Source organism: Oryctolagus cuniculus, chromosome 4 (genome assembly GCF_964237555.1).
Source record: "Oryctolagus cuniculus chromosome 4, mOryCun1.1, whole genome shotgun sequence".
Lineage (NCBI taxonomy): Eukaryota > Metazoa > Chordata > Mammalia > Lagomorpha > Leporidae > Oryctolagus > Oryctolagus cuniculus.
Genome location: NC_091435.1, coordinates 152,805,158 through 152,822,195, shown reverse-complemented (window position 1 = coordinate 152,822,195; position 17,038 = coordinate 152,805,158). Strand labels below are relative to the sequence as shown.

At 41.5% G+C, this 17,038-nt stretch overlaps 1 protein-coding gene across 9 annotated transcripts in view; it reads left to right on the top strand.

Annotated features, from left to right (window-relative positions):
* TBC1D5 (TBC1 domain family member 5) overlaps positions 1 to 17,038 on the top strand; it is a 602,613-nt gene that overhangs the window by 479,510 nt on the left and 106,065 nt on the right. The window lies entirely within an intron of this gene.

Below are 17,038 nucleotides of genomic sequence, written 5' to 3'. Positions count from 1 at the left end.
AGACAGAACTGGCAGATTTTCCAGATCATGTATTCCCTATCTAACTTCCTAGCTCTCCCATTATCAAGACAAAGTTTATAAGTATAAACGACCAACTTTTAGGGAAGTTAAAAAGTGAGAACATCAAAAATAACAGATAATTCAGACTTAGAAAGGTTTCTTAGAGGGCCAGCACTGTGGCATACTAGACTAAGCCTCTGCCTGTGGCACCGGCATCCCATATAGGCACTGGTTCATGTCCCAGCCACCCCTCTTCCAATCTAGCTCTTTGCTAATGGCCTGGGAAAGCAGCAGAGGATGACCCAAGCACTTGGGCCCCTGAACCTGCTTGGGAGAGCCTGAAGAAGGTCCTAGCTCTTGGCTTTGGATCAGCCCAACTCCAGCCTTTGCAGCCATTTGGGGAGTGAACCAGCAGATATAAGACATTTATCTGTCTCTCCCTCTCTTTGTAACTCTGCCTCTACAAATAAGTAATAAATAAGGAATCTTTTACAAATGATTATATTAAGAAAGGCTTCTTAGAGAAAGAGGCATGCCAACTGGCTTTGGAGGATTTTCCTGGGAGATGTTATTCCAGCTTGAGAAAGCAGGAAGAATTCGCAGGGATTGCAGAAGCCAGGTGGACAGGCAGGGCTTCACAGTTCTCCATCCAGAGTCATTCAGGGACCAAAAACAACTGTACACCACCACCCTACCCCCAACCTCCTCAGTACCGCATGTGCTTGCAAATATTCACTATTAAAAGTCCATGAAGCAGCCGGTGCCGTGGCTCAATAGTCTAATCCTCCACCTTGCAGCGCCGGCACACTGGGTTCTAGTCCTGGTCGGGGCGCTGGATTCTGTCCCGGTTGCCCCTCTTCCAGGCCAGCTCTCTGCTGTGGCCAGGGAGTGCAGTGGAGGATGGCCCAGGTGCTTGGGCCCTGCACCCCATGGGAGACCAGGAGAAGCACCCGGCTCCTGCCTTCGGATCAGCGCAGTGCGCCGGCCGCAGCGCGCTGGCTGCGGCGGCCATTGGAGGGTGAACCAACAGCAAAAGGAAGACCTTTCTCTCTGTCTCTCTCTCTCACTGTCCACTCTGCCTGTCAAAAAAAAAAAAAAAAAAAAAAAAAAAAAAAGTCCATGATGTGGAGGGAGTTTTATTTGATGGCATTTTGTTTGGTGATTATTTGTATAATGTTCTAACTTGCATGTTATTATTTAGCATAATGTTCTGTGTGTCAGTGAAGAGTCAGTGTGAAAAGGATCTCAGTCCAGCGAATTTTATTGGATTTATTGGCTGTAAATAGTAGCTCACACTAACACTGTTTGCTGAAAATAGGCATGTCTTTGTTTAGATCTTTAGTCACTCTGAAAGTTTAGTGCTATTTGTTGTGGGTAGCAGAAGAGAGCTACAAAAGCTCGGGAAAATGATTGCTCTGCATGTTTTAGAAGAGGGAGTTCTTTTACTAAGACACAACTGAAGTCATTAGAGTGGTGATTTATTTTTTCCCAAATAACTCAAAAAGAGACTAAAATCATGGGTTAATTCTGTTCTGATTGGCAATATACAAAGCAAAATCTACAAAGCAGTCTCCAGTTTTTTATTTGATATCTTCCAAATTAGGAAAATATCATTTTCTAAGGAGAAATATTTGTTTCCAATAGACTATTTAGGCTTTTAAAGCTATTGATCCTATGCATGTGTGTTCAGAAAGCCCATAGAAAGCACCACATGTAAAAGCATTAAAACACATTACAGTAAAACGATGGTGATGTGTCCCTGAGGTCAAGAATAAAGTGGCTGCCCTGCTCTACGCCTGACTTGCTATTTTACCCCCAGGGAACTCATTTAACCTTTGCTGCCTTAAATTCAGGTTCATTAATTGTTTTTTTAAAGGATGATGGGTGGCTGGTAATGCCATAATTAGCCTATAATCTCTAAAAGGCATTTCCAGCTCTCAGAACTGTGACAACGTAGCTAATCACTTACTTCCCTTAGTGTGTAGAGTAGCTTGTTCAGAAAGAAAAAGCAGTACTTTGTGCGTCTCTGTGTCATTTTAATTTTGTAATTTAAAGAAATTGCAAAGTAGAACTCGTATATGAGATTGCTTTAAAAAGTTTGTGGAAAATGGAAATAAAAGCTAAGCTGTTGGGCAGGCTTAGGTTTAGTGGTTAAGTTGCCACATGGGGGTGAGGGGTAGCACGTTGTGGTGTAGCATGTAGAGCTGCCACCTATGACACAGGCATCCTTTAGGATGCCAGTTCGCCTCTGATCCAGCTCCCTGCTGATAGCCTGAGAAAAGCTGCAGGAGTTGGCCCAAGTGCTTGTTGGACCCCTGCCACTCATGTGGGAGACCTGGAAGAAGGCCCTGGATCCTGGCTTCTGTGGCCATCAGGGAACTGAACCAGTAGATAGAAGATCTCTCTCTGTAACTCTGACTTTTAAATAAATAAATAAACCTTTTTTTCAAAAGATACCACATGGGAAATCCACCCTTCCAGATGAATCCATTGCCTGGATTGGAGTCCTAGCTCCACTCTTAATTCCGGTTGCTTGTTGATGCATACCCAGGAGAGAAGCCATGATGGCTCAAGTAGTTGAATCCCTGCCACCCACAGGGGAGACCTGGCTTGTGTTCATGATTCCTGGGTGTTTGAAGAGTGAACCAGCAGATGGGGGCTCACTCTATCAAATAAGTAAAATAAATAAATAAACTTTTTTTCTCTGAAAAAGATGAGCTTGTTTTGGCATAAAAACTTTGAAATCCATGTATAGTTTTTTCATAATACACATTTTCCACGAACTTTTTGAAGGCTACTCATGCATGGATTTCAATGTTTTTGCACCAAAATAAACTTTAATTCTGTTTCCACAAACTTTTTGAAGTACCTTTGAATTATGACAAAAATATTATAGGGGCCAGTGCAGTGGCGTAGCAAGTAAAGCCACTGCCTGTGGTACAGCATCCCATATGGGCGCCGGTTCAAGACCCGGCTGCTCCACTTCCTATCCAGTTCTCTGCTATGGCCTGGGAAAGCAGTAGAAGATGGCCCAAGGCCTTGGGCCACTGCAGCCATGTGGGGGACCCAGAAGAAACTCCTGGCTCCTGGCTTCGGGTCGGCACAGCTCCAGCCATTGCCACCATCTGGAGAGTGAACAAACAGATGGAAGACTTCTCTCTCTCTCTCTCTCTCTCTTTCTCCTTCTCTCTGTGTAATTCTGACTTTCAAATAAATAAATCTTTTAAAAATATTATAAACTTAAAACTGACAAAATAGGAAAAATATGTGCAATTTTTAAAAGATTTGTTTTAAAGGGAAAGATACAGAGAGAAGAGAGAGAAAAAGAGAGATCTTCCGTCTGCTGGATCATTCCCCAAATGGCTGCATGCCGGGAGCTTCTTCCAGGTCTCCCACATGGGTGCAGGGGCCCAAGCACTTGGGCCATCCCACACTATTTTCCCAGGCACATTAAGCTGGATTGGAAGAGGAGCAACTGGGACTCAAGCTGGTGCCCATGTGGAATGCTGGCACTACAGGCAGATGCTTAGCCTTCTCAACAACACAACACCACCCCAATATAATTCTTTTTCATACAACTAGTTCTGGCCATAGAAATGTTTTATTTACACATTAAGTATATTAAATCAGAAAATATATTAATGCAAATTTAAAATATTGAATACATTGATTGTATAGGAAGAAAAGTCAATATATTCAAGCAGTAAACTCTTTAACCATAATTGGTTAACTTCATTTAAGTACTTTCAACAAGAAGTTCCACATGTTCTGAAAAAAAAATCGTCAAGCAGGATTTTAAAGTGTATTTCTTTCAGATCAAGCATCTTTATGATTACTGTATTAGAAATGTAAGTTAGTTTTCCACCCTGCAGTATTCTTTCCGTATCTCACTAGTGACTGGACTTCCCAGATGAACCTGAGTCCACCACAGCATACACTTGCGTGGACCTGACAGCTCCTCAGCCAGTGGCCAGTTTGACTCTATGGATGGGGTTTGCTCTGGCATGTGGCGGATGAGTATGGTCCTCATTTGCCAAGAGAGACTGTTTTTCCCAGTGTCTTAAGAGGATCTGGAAAAGTTCTCTACTGACTTAGTAGTTTTTCTGGTTTTAAAGAAGAACTTAATAGTTTATTTCTTCACATTGTCTCTTTCTCCAAAATGCTCATTTAGCCAAAATTCACAAACCTCTCACAGCATACACTAGCGTCTGAAATCTCTCAGACTGCTTGAAACACGTAAAGCAGTATGGGTAGGATGTGTGTCAAATGACAGGACTATCCTGTTCCCTCTCCCCTTGAAGTTTTCTCTGCTCAGTGAGGCCCACCCTGCTCACCCTGCAGACGACCCTGCCCCCTCTCCAGAGTAGGCAGTGCACTGCCTTGCTATTTTATTCTCTGTCATCCTCTGACAGTATAGCAACTCCATGAAGATAATGGCTTTTTTTTTCTGTTTTGTTCTCTGATATTTCCCAAGTGCCTACAATAATGAGTGGATGCGTGCATGAATGAATGAAAAGCAACTAGTTGCCCCAGTCAAACTCTCAAGTTCTCTGCCAGCGGAGAAATGTGTTGTCCATTGCAATTCAGTTCGCTGAGTGTTGTTGCCTCCAGGTACTGGAGGTATAATGAATTAGGGAGACGATGTCACCTTTTCACCAAGACTTCAGTCTCATGCAGTGGATAGTAAGGTGAGGTACAAAGGAAACACCGTAGGAAGCTTGTTAAAAACCCAGATTCCAAGACGTTCTAAAGTAATAGATCTGCAATAAGACCTAGAATTCTGTATTTGCGCTATTGCAAAACATGGGCAAAATCTTAAGAAACAAGGCAAGTAAGTAGATTGAAAAAAAAAAAGTTAACTACACAAACTGAAAGCCTGGGCTCTAAACCACTGGGCTCCAAAGTGGGGTCTGAGCACACACAGCTGCTGTACAGAGGTTATCCAGAGGGAGATGGGAGGAGAACAATGATGCTTTTTATATTCTGATGTTCACAATTTAGTGTACAGATTTGCACTGGTGCCCTCAGGTGCCCCTTGTGTCAGCCGCATACCACCCGTGAGGCCTCCTAAGGGAGAGGAGGGGGTTCCCCATACAAAGGGCTGATGGTAGCCCCCTTGCTTCTACATTTGCTTTTACCATCTAGCACCTTATTACTGTGTCTCCCTGCTCAGGTAAGTGGGTTTATGGGTTACATTATTGTAGATGATGGCACATTCACGGAACCAGAGAGATGCTGGAAGCCATGAGCATCTATTGTGGAGTCACTAGATATCTCTTGCTAATGTGCTGGAAAGTGTTGCCAACTACAATTTCTATTTAAAAAAACCACGTATCTCAGGTTTGCTTACCTTTGACAGGATGACAAGTAGCTGTCAGTAATATGGTACCATGCAAATATTTTTGAAAATAAAACACATATCTGTCTTTCCAGTGTAATGGCAATATTTTAATAATAAAAATAAGAGCTTTTTCAAAGAAATTCTTGCTGTAGAGAGAATATTTCAAAATTATATATTTGGAAATAGTTCATTCATTTGTGGTTTTCTTACCAAAAATAATTTAAGTGTTATCACTTATTACAAACTCTCAAAGCACATCTAAAAATTAAGGAAACAGAACTTTCTAACTTTATTGTTTGTCTTTCAAATGAAGAGATAAAGACATGTTTGAATCCATTTTTTTAAAATATAGAAATGTGAGATCTTTCAATTATATTTTAAGAACAGCCAGTTAATAATAAAGAAAATAAAAATTTTATTATCCAAGTTTTAATTTAAAAAATTGGCATAATTATTGGGCTGCAAAATGAATATTATACCAAGGGCAGCCATTCTTCCATTCAGATCTGTGTCTTTGAGGTAATTTTTCGATAGTATCTGACCTTAAAATATGTTTTAGAAGGATGCTGGCCATGGGTTTGTGATAAATTGCCTTGAGTGTTTTGAACAGTGTTCCTTCTATACCCAATTTGGTTAAGGTTTTCCTCATGAAAGGTTGTTGTATTTTATCAAATGCTTCCTCTGCATCTATTGAGATAACCATATGGTTTTTGTTCTTCAGTTTGTCAGTGTGATGTGTCGCATGGATTGATTTGTGAGTGTTAAACCACTCCTACAATACCAAGGAAAATCCCACTTGGTCCAGGTGAATGATCTTTCTGATGTGTTGTTAGATTCAATTAGCTAATATTTTGTTGAGGTTTTTGCATCGATGTTCATGAGGAATATTGGTCGTTCTCTGTTGTATCTTTTTTGGGCTTAGGAATTCAGGTGATGCTGGCTTCATAGAAGGAGCTTCAGAGGATTCCCTCCCTTTCAATTGTTCTGAACAGCTTGAGAAGAATTGGAACTAGTTCTTCTTTAAATATCTGGTAGAATTTAGCAGTGAAACCATCCACTCCTGGGCTTTTCTTTGTTGGGAGAGTCTTTATTGCTGATTCAATCTCCATCTTGATTATTGATCTGTTTAGATTTTCTATAACTTCATGACTCAATTTTTGGTAGACTATATGTGTCTAGGCATCTGTCCATTTCTTCTAGGTTTCCCAATTTATTGGCATAAAGCTCTTTGTAGTAATTTTTGATGATTCTTTTTATTTCTGTGGTATCTATTGTTGCATTTCTTTTTTCATCTCTGATTTTATTGATTTAGGTATTCTTTTTTTTTTCCTTTTTTTTTTTTTTTGGTTAGTCATGCCAGTGATGTAGCAATTTTGTTTGTTTGTTTTTTTTTTTTCAAAAAACCAAATGTTCATTTCACTGATCTTTTGTATTATTTTGTTTCAATTTTGTGTATTTCTTCTCTAATTTTAATTATTTCTTTCCTCCTACTAATTTGGGGTTTGTTTGTTGTTGTTTTTCTAGGACCTTGAGATGCATTGATAGCTCATTTATTTGGTACCTTTCCAATTTCTTCATGCACTGATTGCTATAAACTTCCTTCTTAACATTCCTCTTGTATCCCGTAAGTTTCCAGGATTTTCTTTAATGCTGTGGTGACAGTGGCTACCACCCATTTGAAAGACAAGAAGACAAAAATATAAAAATAGAAAATGAGAGGAAATGAGTTAAGAGAATCAGGTCAAAGGGTTAAGAATGATAGTATAAACTGGAGAGAAGGGAAGCTGGAAAGCAAGAAAATAAGCATATGAGATTATGGACAAGTGTGATTTAAGTAGCAACAGGTTGCTGTGTTTCATGATCATGTTAGTGAGGTTGACCAGTTGCTCTAACAAATGAAATCCTGTGTTTCTGTCTTAATACAGCAGGTGTTTAGTTTTCATACAAATGATAATCTGCTATAATTTAGGATGGAGGTGTCTCAGAGTCACACGGTTCTTCAGACTTCTGCCAGCTGTGTTAATTTCAGCTCTTCCGGTTGTCCTGCACATTGACAGTCCCCAGCAGCGTGAGAAAATAGCAGGAAGGATCCTGTGCAGAGACCTGCGGGTGGCGTGTCTCCCCTTCATTCTTATCCGATTGCTAGAATCCAGTCTCAAGGCTATATCTACCTGAACACATGAGCTTTTGGAAAATGTGGTTGAGGAGCCAGCATTGGAGCTTAAGTTGCTGCCTGAGATGCTAGCATCCCTTATGGGCGCCAGTTTGAGTCTTGACTGCTCCACTTCTGATCCAGCTCCCTCCTAATGTGCCTGGGAAAGCAGCAGAAAATGACCCAAGTGCTTGGGCCCATACACCCATATGGAAGACCTGGGTGAAGCTCCTGGCTCTTGGCTTCAACCTGGCCCAGCGCTGGACAGCGCAGCCATTTGGGGAGTGAACCAGTAGATGAAAGATCTCTCTTTCTGTCTCTCCCTCTCTTCTATCTTTAACTCTGCTTTCCAAATAAATAAAAATAAAAATAAATAAGTAAGAAGAAAACATAGTTGAGCAACGTAGCCGGGAAAAAGATGAAGCTGGTTCGGTGAGCACTCATTGGCTCTCTTTAAAATGGAAACACTCTAGTTCCTCTACCTCTTAGACTCACTGAGAAGGCTTTTTCTAAGGGAAAAAGCTAAAATCACAGTGGAAATTTGTGACTACAGTCTCACAACCTGAGAAACCGGGCTTTGTCAATGCTCTCAAACACACACACACACACACACACACACACACACACACAAGCATCTCAGACCAAAATGATCTAAGTCTCCTGTCTCAGCCAGTTTATCTCCTTCATCTGCAATGAGCCCTTAGTGGCCATGAGCTCTGTGTTCTCGTGCCCTACTGCCATCCCATTGACCATGAATCTGATGGCCTTAGGCCCTCCCCACCACCCCATTCACCGTAAGACTGGTGTCCTCTGCCTAGGGCAGTCCTGCTGGCATACTGGATAATGAAAGCAGACTGCGAGAGCCTAGGGTGCATCCTCCAGGTTAAGGTGGGCTCCCTGGCGTCCTGAACACTGACGTCTCACAGCCACCCACTTGACTGTCTCCCATGATGCTGTCCGTATGTGTCTCTTTAACTTTGCTTTTCTGTGCTGGCTTGACAGATTCCTTTGATGGGCATTCTTTCTGAACTATATATTGAACATGTAAGATAGGAGCAGGCATTGTGTCGCAGAGGGTTCAGATGCCACATGGGAAACCTGTAGCCCATATTACTGTGGTAATGGAGTCCTGGCTATTCTGCTTCTAAGCCAAACTCTCTGCTATTATGCCTGGAAAGCAGCCGATGACAGTGCAAGTTCCTGCCACCTACATGAGAGACCCAGATGGAATTTCTGGTCCTGGCTTCAGCTCAGCCCAGCCCTACTGTTGCAGCCATTTGGAGAGTGTCATCAGTGGACAGGAGATGGATCAGTCTCTCTCTCTCTCTCTCTCTCTCTCTCTCTCTATCTCTCTGTCTCTGTGTGTGTGTGTTTGTGTGTATGTATGTGTCTGCCTTTCAAATAAATAAATAATTTTAAAGCCATGTAGGATACAGCCAAGTCTTGCTGATCTGAAAGCTACCTCATTTCTTAAGGAAGGTTTTATGTCCATTTGCTAAAAGTCATACTGCATTTTTTTGTTTCTTTAAAAAAAAGATTTATTTATTTACTTATTTGAAAGGCAAAGTTACAGAGAATGAGGGAAAAACAGAGAGAGAAAGATCTTCCCTCTACTGATTCAATCCCCAAATGGCCACAATAGCCAGAATGGGCCAAACTAAAGCCAAAATCTTGAAACTCCTTCTGGATCTTTCGGGTAAGTGGAGGGGCCCAAGCACTTGGCCCATCTTTTGCTGTTTTCCCAGGCGCATTAGTAGGGAGCTGGGCTGGAAGTGGAGCAGCCAGGGCTTAAGCCAGTGCTCCTATGGGATGCTGGCATTCCACACGGCATCTATGTCACAACACTGGCCCTGCTGTGTTGGTTTTACAGTTGTTTTCCCAATTTTTAGGTGCACCTTGGTTTTACTTCCAATCATTAGTAAAATTGATTTTTGAAGAGGTAAATTGGAAATAATTGTCTCTTCCCCATGTCCGCCTCTTCAGGGATACAAGACACTTTGAGCATCATTTTCCTAGGTTTTTAGGTTTTTAGCATCATTTTCCTAACTTTTCAGGTTTCCTCTGCAGACTGCCATTCTTAGCTTTTCAGACAGCCTCTCCAAGATTATCCTCCTTGGTGGTCACTAAAAATGTGTAGAAGAGATATGAATGGATGAAGTTGAAAGCTATGTTTCTCAACATTGTCAGCCCTTGTCTTGCCCATTGTCATATTAGAATTTGAGGTTGTTAATGATGTGATTCCTTCTGTCCTTTTCTTGAAGTTCCTGTCTTTGGGGAACAATGCCAAGTGGGAAAATATGAAGGAGAATGACAGGAAAAGTTGGAGTTGTTTTCATAAACCTAGGAAAGTGATAAGCCCTCTACCCTCTTCTTTCCAGTCAATATCTGGAGAATCCAGCCTGATGTTCTCATAAAGGTGCTAACTGCATGGATCTGTAATATAGTCCACTTACAAGGGGACTTGCTGATGAGAATGTCAGCCATTAATTTGATGTCAACTACTTAACTTGCTTAATCTTAACATTTTATTTGAGCTCTTTTGAGTTTCTTTGCATTTCAGTTCTAGACACTAACCAAGTGTAGAAGAAACAGTATTCAGAACACTATTGAAACAAAACTAAAATTTTACTGTATATTTAGGACATATTCACTCAAAAGAAATTAATCTCTGATTAAACAAGGCAATATCACTTGTATTACCACAGAGATACACAGTGTGATGCTGTAAAATTTAATCAGATGATTTAATGTATAATTATATGTATATTTTTATTAAAATTAGTATCATTTTTCTACCAACCATTCCTTTTGGTGGGAAAACAAGCAGTAGAAAAAACTTAACTCTGTTTATTTCTTTAATTCCTTTCTCTTGTCTTCTTTTTCTTCTTTTCTTTTTTAAGACTTATTTTATTTGATAGAGTTACAGGAGAGAGAGAAAGAGGCTAAGAGAAATGTTCCAGCTGCTGGTTCACTCCTGAAATGGCCACAATGACCAGGCCAGGACAGACCAAAGTCAGCAGCCAGGAGCTTCTTCTGGGTCTCCCGCATGGGTACAGGGGCCCAAACACTTGGACCATCTTCCTTTGCATTAGCAGGGAGCTGGATCGGAAGTGGAGTGTCTGGGACACGAACCAGCTCCCACACACTAGCCTCCTTTTTTTAAATTTCCAACCATTTATTTATTTATTTATTTAAAAGACAGAAGGCAGAGTTATGGAAAGAGAGGGAAAAGAGAAAGAGATTTTTTTTTTTTTTTTACAGGCAGAGTGGACAGTGAGAGAGAGAGAGAGAGAGAGAGAGAAAGGTCTTCCTTTTGCCGTTGGTTCACCCTCCAATGGCCACCACGGCCGGCGCATCGCGCTGATCCGAAGGCAGGAGCCAGGTGCTTCTCCTGGTCTCCCATGCGGGTGCAGGGCCCAAGCACTGGGGCCATCCTCCACTGCACTCCCGGGCCACAGCAGTGAGCTGGCCTGGAAGAGGGGCAAAGAGAAAGAGATCTTTATCTGCTGTTTCATTCCACATATGGCCACAGCGGCCATATCTGGACCAGGCTGAAGCCAGGAGCTTCATCCAGGTATCCCATGTTGGTGGAGGGGCCCAAACATTTAGGCCATCTTCTGCTGCTTTCTCAGGCACGTTAGCAGGGAATTGGATTGGAAGTTGAACAGTCGTAATCGAACCAGCACCCACATGGAATGCTCGCATCACAGGTGGTGGCTTAATCCTCTACTCCACAACTCCAGCCTCCTCCTTCTTTTTTTAAAAAAACTTTTATTTAATGAATATAAATTTCCAAAGTACAGCTTATGGATTACAATGGCTTCCCCCCCATAACGTCCCTCCCACCCGCAACCCTCCCCTTTCCCACTCCCTCTCCCCTTCCATTCACATCAAGATTCATTTTCGATTCTCTTTATATACAGAAGATCAGTTTAGCATATATTAAGTAAAGATTTCAACGGTTTGCTCCCACACAGAAACATAAAGTGAAAAATACTGTTTGAGTACTAGTTATAGCATTAAATCTCAATGTACAGCACACTAAGGACAAAGATCCTACGTGGGGAGTAAGTGCACAGTGACTCCTGTTGTTGACTTAACAAATTGACACTCTTGTTTATGGCATCAGTAATCACCCTAGGCTCTTGTCATGAGCTGCCAAGGCTATGGGAGCCCCTGAGTTCACTGACTCTGATAATATTTAGACAAGGCCATGGTCAAAGTGGAAGTTCTCTCCTCCCTTCAGAGAAAGGTGCCTCCTTCTTTGATGACCCGTTCTTTCCACTGGGATCTCACTCACGGAGATCTTTCATTTAGGTTTTTTTTTTTTTTTTCCCCAGAGTGTCTTGGCTTTCCATGCCTGAAATACTCTTATGGGCTTTTCAGCCTGATCCGCATGCCTTAACGGCTGATTCTGAGGCCAGAGTGCTGTTTAGGACATCTGCCGTTCTCTGGTTCTGCTGTGTATCTCACTTCCCATGTTGGATCATTCTCTCCCTTTTTTTATTCTATCAGCTAGTATTTGCAGACACTGTTCTTGTTTATGTGATCCCTTTGGTTCTTAGTTCTATCATTATGATCAATTGTGAACAGAAATTGATCACTGGGACTAGTGAGATGGCATTGGTACATGCCACCTTGATGGGATTGAATTGGAATCCCCTGGTATGTTTCTAACTCTACCGTTTGAGGTAAGTCAGCTTGAGCATGTCCCGAATTGCACATCTCTTCCCTCTCTTATTCCCACTCTTATATTTAACAGTGATCACTTTTCAGTTAAGTTTCAGCACTTAAGAAGAATTGTGTATTGATTACAGTATTCAACCAAAAGTATTAAGTAGAACAAAAAAAAAATACTAAGAGGGATAACATATCAAGTTGCTCATCAACAGTCAGGGTGAGGGCTGATCAAGTCACTGTTTCGCATAGTGTTCATTTCACTTTAACAGGTTTCCTTTTTGGTGCTCAGTTAGTTGTCACCTATCAAGGAGAACAAGTGGTATTTGTCCCTTTGGGATTGGCTTATTTCACTCAAAAAAAAAAAAAAAAAAAAAAAAAAAGGAGGAGGCTGGAGTTGTGGAGTAGAGGATTAAGCCACCACCTGTGATGCGAGCATTCCATATGGGTGCTGGTTCAAAATACAGTTTAATTATGAGTTCTTGAAAATAGGAAAAGTAGAAGATAATGAGCAATTAAGCATGTACTAATAAGGTGTGCTGAATAATTTAGCTGGGGGGGGGGATGCTCAATTAGTTGCACTTCTCAGATATACAAGTATTGACTGAGATAGTGGGGAAATGGGCAGAGGAGCAAGCTTGCAGAGCAAGGCGGTGAGTTACAAGGAGAAAGTTAGATCATTAATTGGCTTTGAGGGAGTTGTGGTATATCCATGTAGATGCATCCAGAAGACAACTGGGAACAAGTGTCTGGAGTGCAAAGGAAGGATGTAGAGCAAAGACACAAACCTTGGAATCTTGGAGTGTGAATATGAATTGTAACTGAAGCAATCTAAGTGGTCTGCCAGAATAGTGTGTTGGAGAAAAAGAAACAGAGTTAGGAAGGAAATCACAGGAAATAACAGTGTCAAGGAGAGAAGATTCAGACTGTGAAATGCATGAGAAGAGAGAACTATAACTGCCTACAGGTACATAATTCCAAGAACTTGGAAATGGTTGCTGACAAATGTTGTACAGATCAGCTGAGATTTAAAATAAACAGCTGGTGAAAGTTGTTGACATACTTAGAATACACTCTGAAGGGGAAATAGAGGTGTTCTTGGAGTAGGCATTATGGCACAGCCAGTTACACCACTACTTGAGTTACCTGCTTCCAATGTTAGAGTGCTAGTTCAAGTCCTGTCTGCTCCACTTACAATCTCGCTTCCTGCTAATGCATCCTAGGAGGCAGCAGGTGATGGCTCAAGTGCCTGGGCCCCTGCACCCACATGGCAGACATAGGTGAAGCTCCTGGCTTCTGGCTTTGGTCTGGCCCAGCCTGGTCATTGCAGCCATTTGGGGAGTAAACCAGTAGATAGAACACACCTCTTTCTGTTTCTTCCTCTCTCTTTCTCTCTGTAACTCTGCCTTTTGAACAAATAAATAAACCTTTTTTTAAAAAATATCAAAACAAAGTGTTATTGATAACAGATTGATTTTTTGAATGCACAGATGTATGTTCAGTTTTTCTTGCTTGATTTTGAGAGTTGTACAAAATCTTGGAGTACTGTTGAAAACATAGAGGCAGATTATTGAAAAGAAACACTGATAAAACTAGAAGAAAAAATCACCAAGACTGTAAACTGCAATTATTTATCCCAGAAACAAAACAAATAATTAACAGTGTTCTTACGTTCATGAACCCTATACAAATGAGACAGCACTTGTATGGGAGCCAGAGGAGATTTAAGGGTAGAACTGGACTCAAGCTCTGGCTGTTCGTTTACTGTGTCTCGTGACTTTGGCCAAACTACCAACCATTCGAACTGACTTCTCTATCTATAAAATGGTGTTGAGTCTGTTGTGAAGATTTTGTGACTATGAGATTATGTTTGTGCTCGTCACTTACTAAGGTAAATAATAGCTAATGCTATATGGACTCTCTGTAAGAGAAGAAGGCAAGACTTAACATATATTTAGGCTGTGATTTATTTACCTAAACGTTGTACTTAATTGATGCCTGATAAATGAGCAGATTCCTCCTTGAATCTCTTAGTTTTCAGTTTCCAGTTACATAGAACAACTTCTAGATTATTTCATTGTACAGTGTATTATCACTTTTTTGAATTGTCTTGCTTTCTGTGTGTTTGTATATGCAGATAAAGTTTGATTGTTCAAGAAATCGTTAATCAGTGTAGTCTAGTCTGGTTAAGCAGTGTAGCCTAGAAAAAGAAGTCACACTGTAGTAGCTGACGGGAGCTGTAGAATGACAGCAGCAGTTCATTTAGCTCCTTCCTCAGTGAACTACACCTCTTTTCTCCATATCATCACCAGAACGCAGAGCTGAGTGCTGCCCACTCATCCTTCATGTCAGCTTCCCATTGCGACGTCCTCGGGGAAGTCCGTCCTGATATCCTGTGTGAAGCAAAATCGTCCTGGAATCTCCTTTCCTATCTGAATAGTACACCTCCTTTTCTAATCATTTTACAGTGACATGTAATTATTTGAAATTATTTGATTGTCTCATGACTTTTGCCATCAGCACCCCCAGTACCTAGCACAGGGCCTGACATACAAGGAGGTATTTGGATGTAAAAATTCACGGATGGGTGAGGGATGGTTCTTTCCGTGTTGTGTTCACTCAGCTCTTCTCTGTTTCTACGGCTCTCCTCTGGCACTTCCCAACTTTCCTTTCCATTCAGTTTCGTTTGTTTTATAGAAAACTTTTATTTAATAAATAGAAATTTTGAAAGTACAACTTTTGGATTATAGCAGGTTTTCCCCCCCATAACCACCTTCCCACCTGCAAACCATCCCATCTCCCACTCCCTCTCCCATCCCATTCTTCATTAAGATTCATTTTTACTTATCTTTATATACAGAAAATCAACTTAGTATATACTAAGTAAAGATTTCAGCAGTTTGCACCCACACAGACACAGAAAGTATAAAGTACTGTTTGAAGACTAGTTTTACTGTTAATTCGCATAGTACAACACATTAAGGACAGAGATCCTACATGGGGAGTAAGTGCACAGTGACTCCTGTTGATTTAACAGTCCATTCAGTTTCAGTGGCACTCTCTGGTTCTAAAATATCAAGTTTCTTACAGCTCCTAATATACTCCTCTGAAGACCCAGATTAACCATATCATACCAATAAAACATAAAGTTAGATAACCAACTGCCTTGAAGGAGTTCAACTTAAGAAAAGTGAATTACATTGCCATTGTTGTACTTTATAAAACAGAGCCTTGATGCCAGCACTGTGGCGTAGAAGGTTAAGTTGCCACCTGCAACACTGGCATCTCCCACAAGGGTGCTGGTTCAAGTCCCAGCTGTTCCACTTCTAACTCAGCTCCCTGCTAATGTACCTGCCTAAGCAGCAGATGGCCCAAGTGCTTGGGCTCCTGCATCCATGTGGGAGACTTGAAGAAGCTCCAACTCATGGCTTCAGCCTGGCCATTGTGGCCATCTGGGGAGTGATCAAGCAGATGGAAGACCTTTCTCTCTGTCTCTCCTTCTCTGTTTCTCTCTCCCTGTAACTCTGCCTTTCAAATAATTAATAAAAAAAAGCAGTGTCACGCCACATCATTAAACCAGCTGCCACTTATTGAAATAACTAGCAAACTCTGCTTATTGGTTTCCCTGTTACCATACTCTGCTTCTACAACTGCTCAATGGACTTCTCTCTAAATTGTGATCATAATAGTACCTAACTGGATGCAGTGGGTTAGAATTCCCTTCACCCAGAAAAACCATGAGAGCAATATGAGGCCACAGTTGTTGCCGGTTACCCTTTTCAGAGCTTTCTAAAATAGAACATCTTCCTAATGGCAATGTGTTGTAAATTGTTGTTCCAACTTGTCTCCTAATACCAAGGACAACACTGTATGGGCATTTGAAAGCTGTCTTCTTTCTGAGCCTGAGGTGGGTTATGTGTAACTGCAGATCAGATGACTAGTCCTCTCCCTCCTTCTCTGTGGACATTTCTTTAGAAAGCTGACTCTGGCAAGCTCTGTGGTTTATCTGGTTCATAGACAGTCATTCAGTCCATGCCATGTTCCAGACACTTTGCTAGAAGCAGAGAAGCTATAAACAGTGATCAGGACATGAGCTTGAACCTCAGTATCTTACACTGTCTGTGAAGACAGACATTGACACAACCAGCTGTAATGCAAGACAGAATGAAATACATGCAAAGTCAGTGTAAGATTAACATGCTGTGAGAAGGAAGAAGATGAGCAATGTGGAAGTGTATAGAAAGCTTTGTGTAGACGGTGGTTTCTGAACTTAGAATGAGAGGGATTTCAGAAAGCAAAGAATAGTGGGTGGGTCTCTATAGCCATAGGAAACAGTTTATGTTGAGCAGGGGGTGTGGGACATGCCTGTTGGTATACGGGGTGAAATGGGTGGGACATTGGAGGAGATGTGAGAAGTTTTCTAGGGCTCAGGTCATGGAGGTAGGTCCTCAAATGCCATGCAAGAAGCGAGCTTTATTTGGTTTGAAATTGAAAGATAAGGAGGTAAGTAAAAATAAATAAATAAATAAATAAATAAATATCAGGCCTGAATTTCTAGAAGGTGATTTGGTGGAGATCTGTGTGTGAATCAGAGAGCAATGAGATTGGAAACTTAGCTCTGAGGATCCTGGGCTCCTGCAGCTGGGTCTCACCACCGCAGTCACTGAGGAGGCAGAACAGAGCCTCCTCAGCCCCAGGTGTGTCGTGTCCAGGCCCTGGCATCCGTGAGGCGGTCTGAAATATTGAAGCCGAGAAAGGTCTGGGTTCTGTACAGAGAAGCGGTCCTGTACAGCAGGGTGAATGGAAGAACAGTTGGGTAAGAATAATCAGTAGTTGAGAATATAAGTTCAAAAAGAGTTACTAGCAGA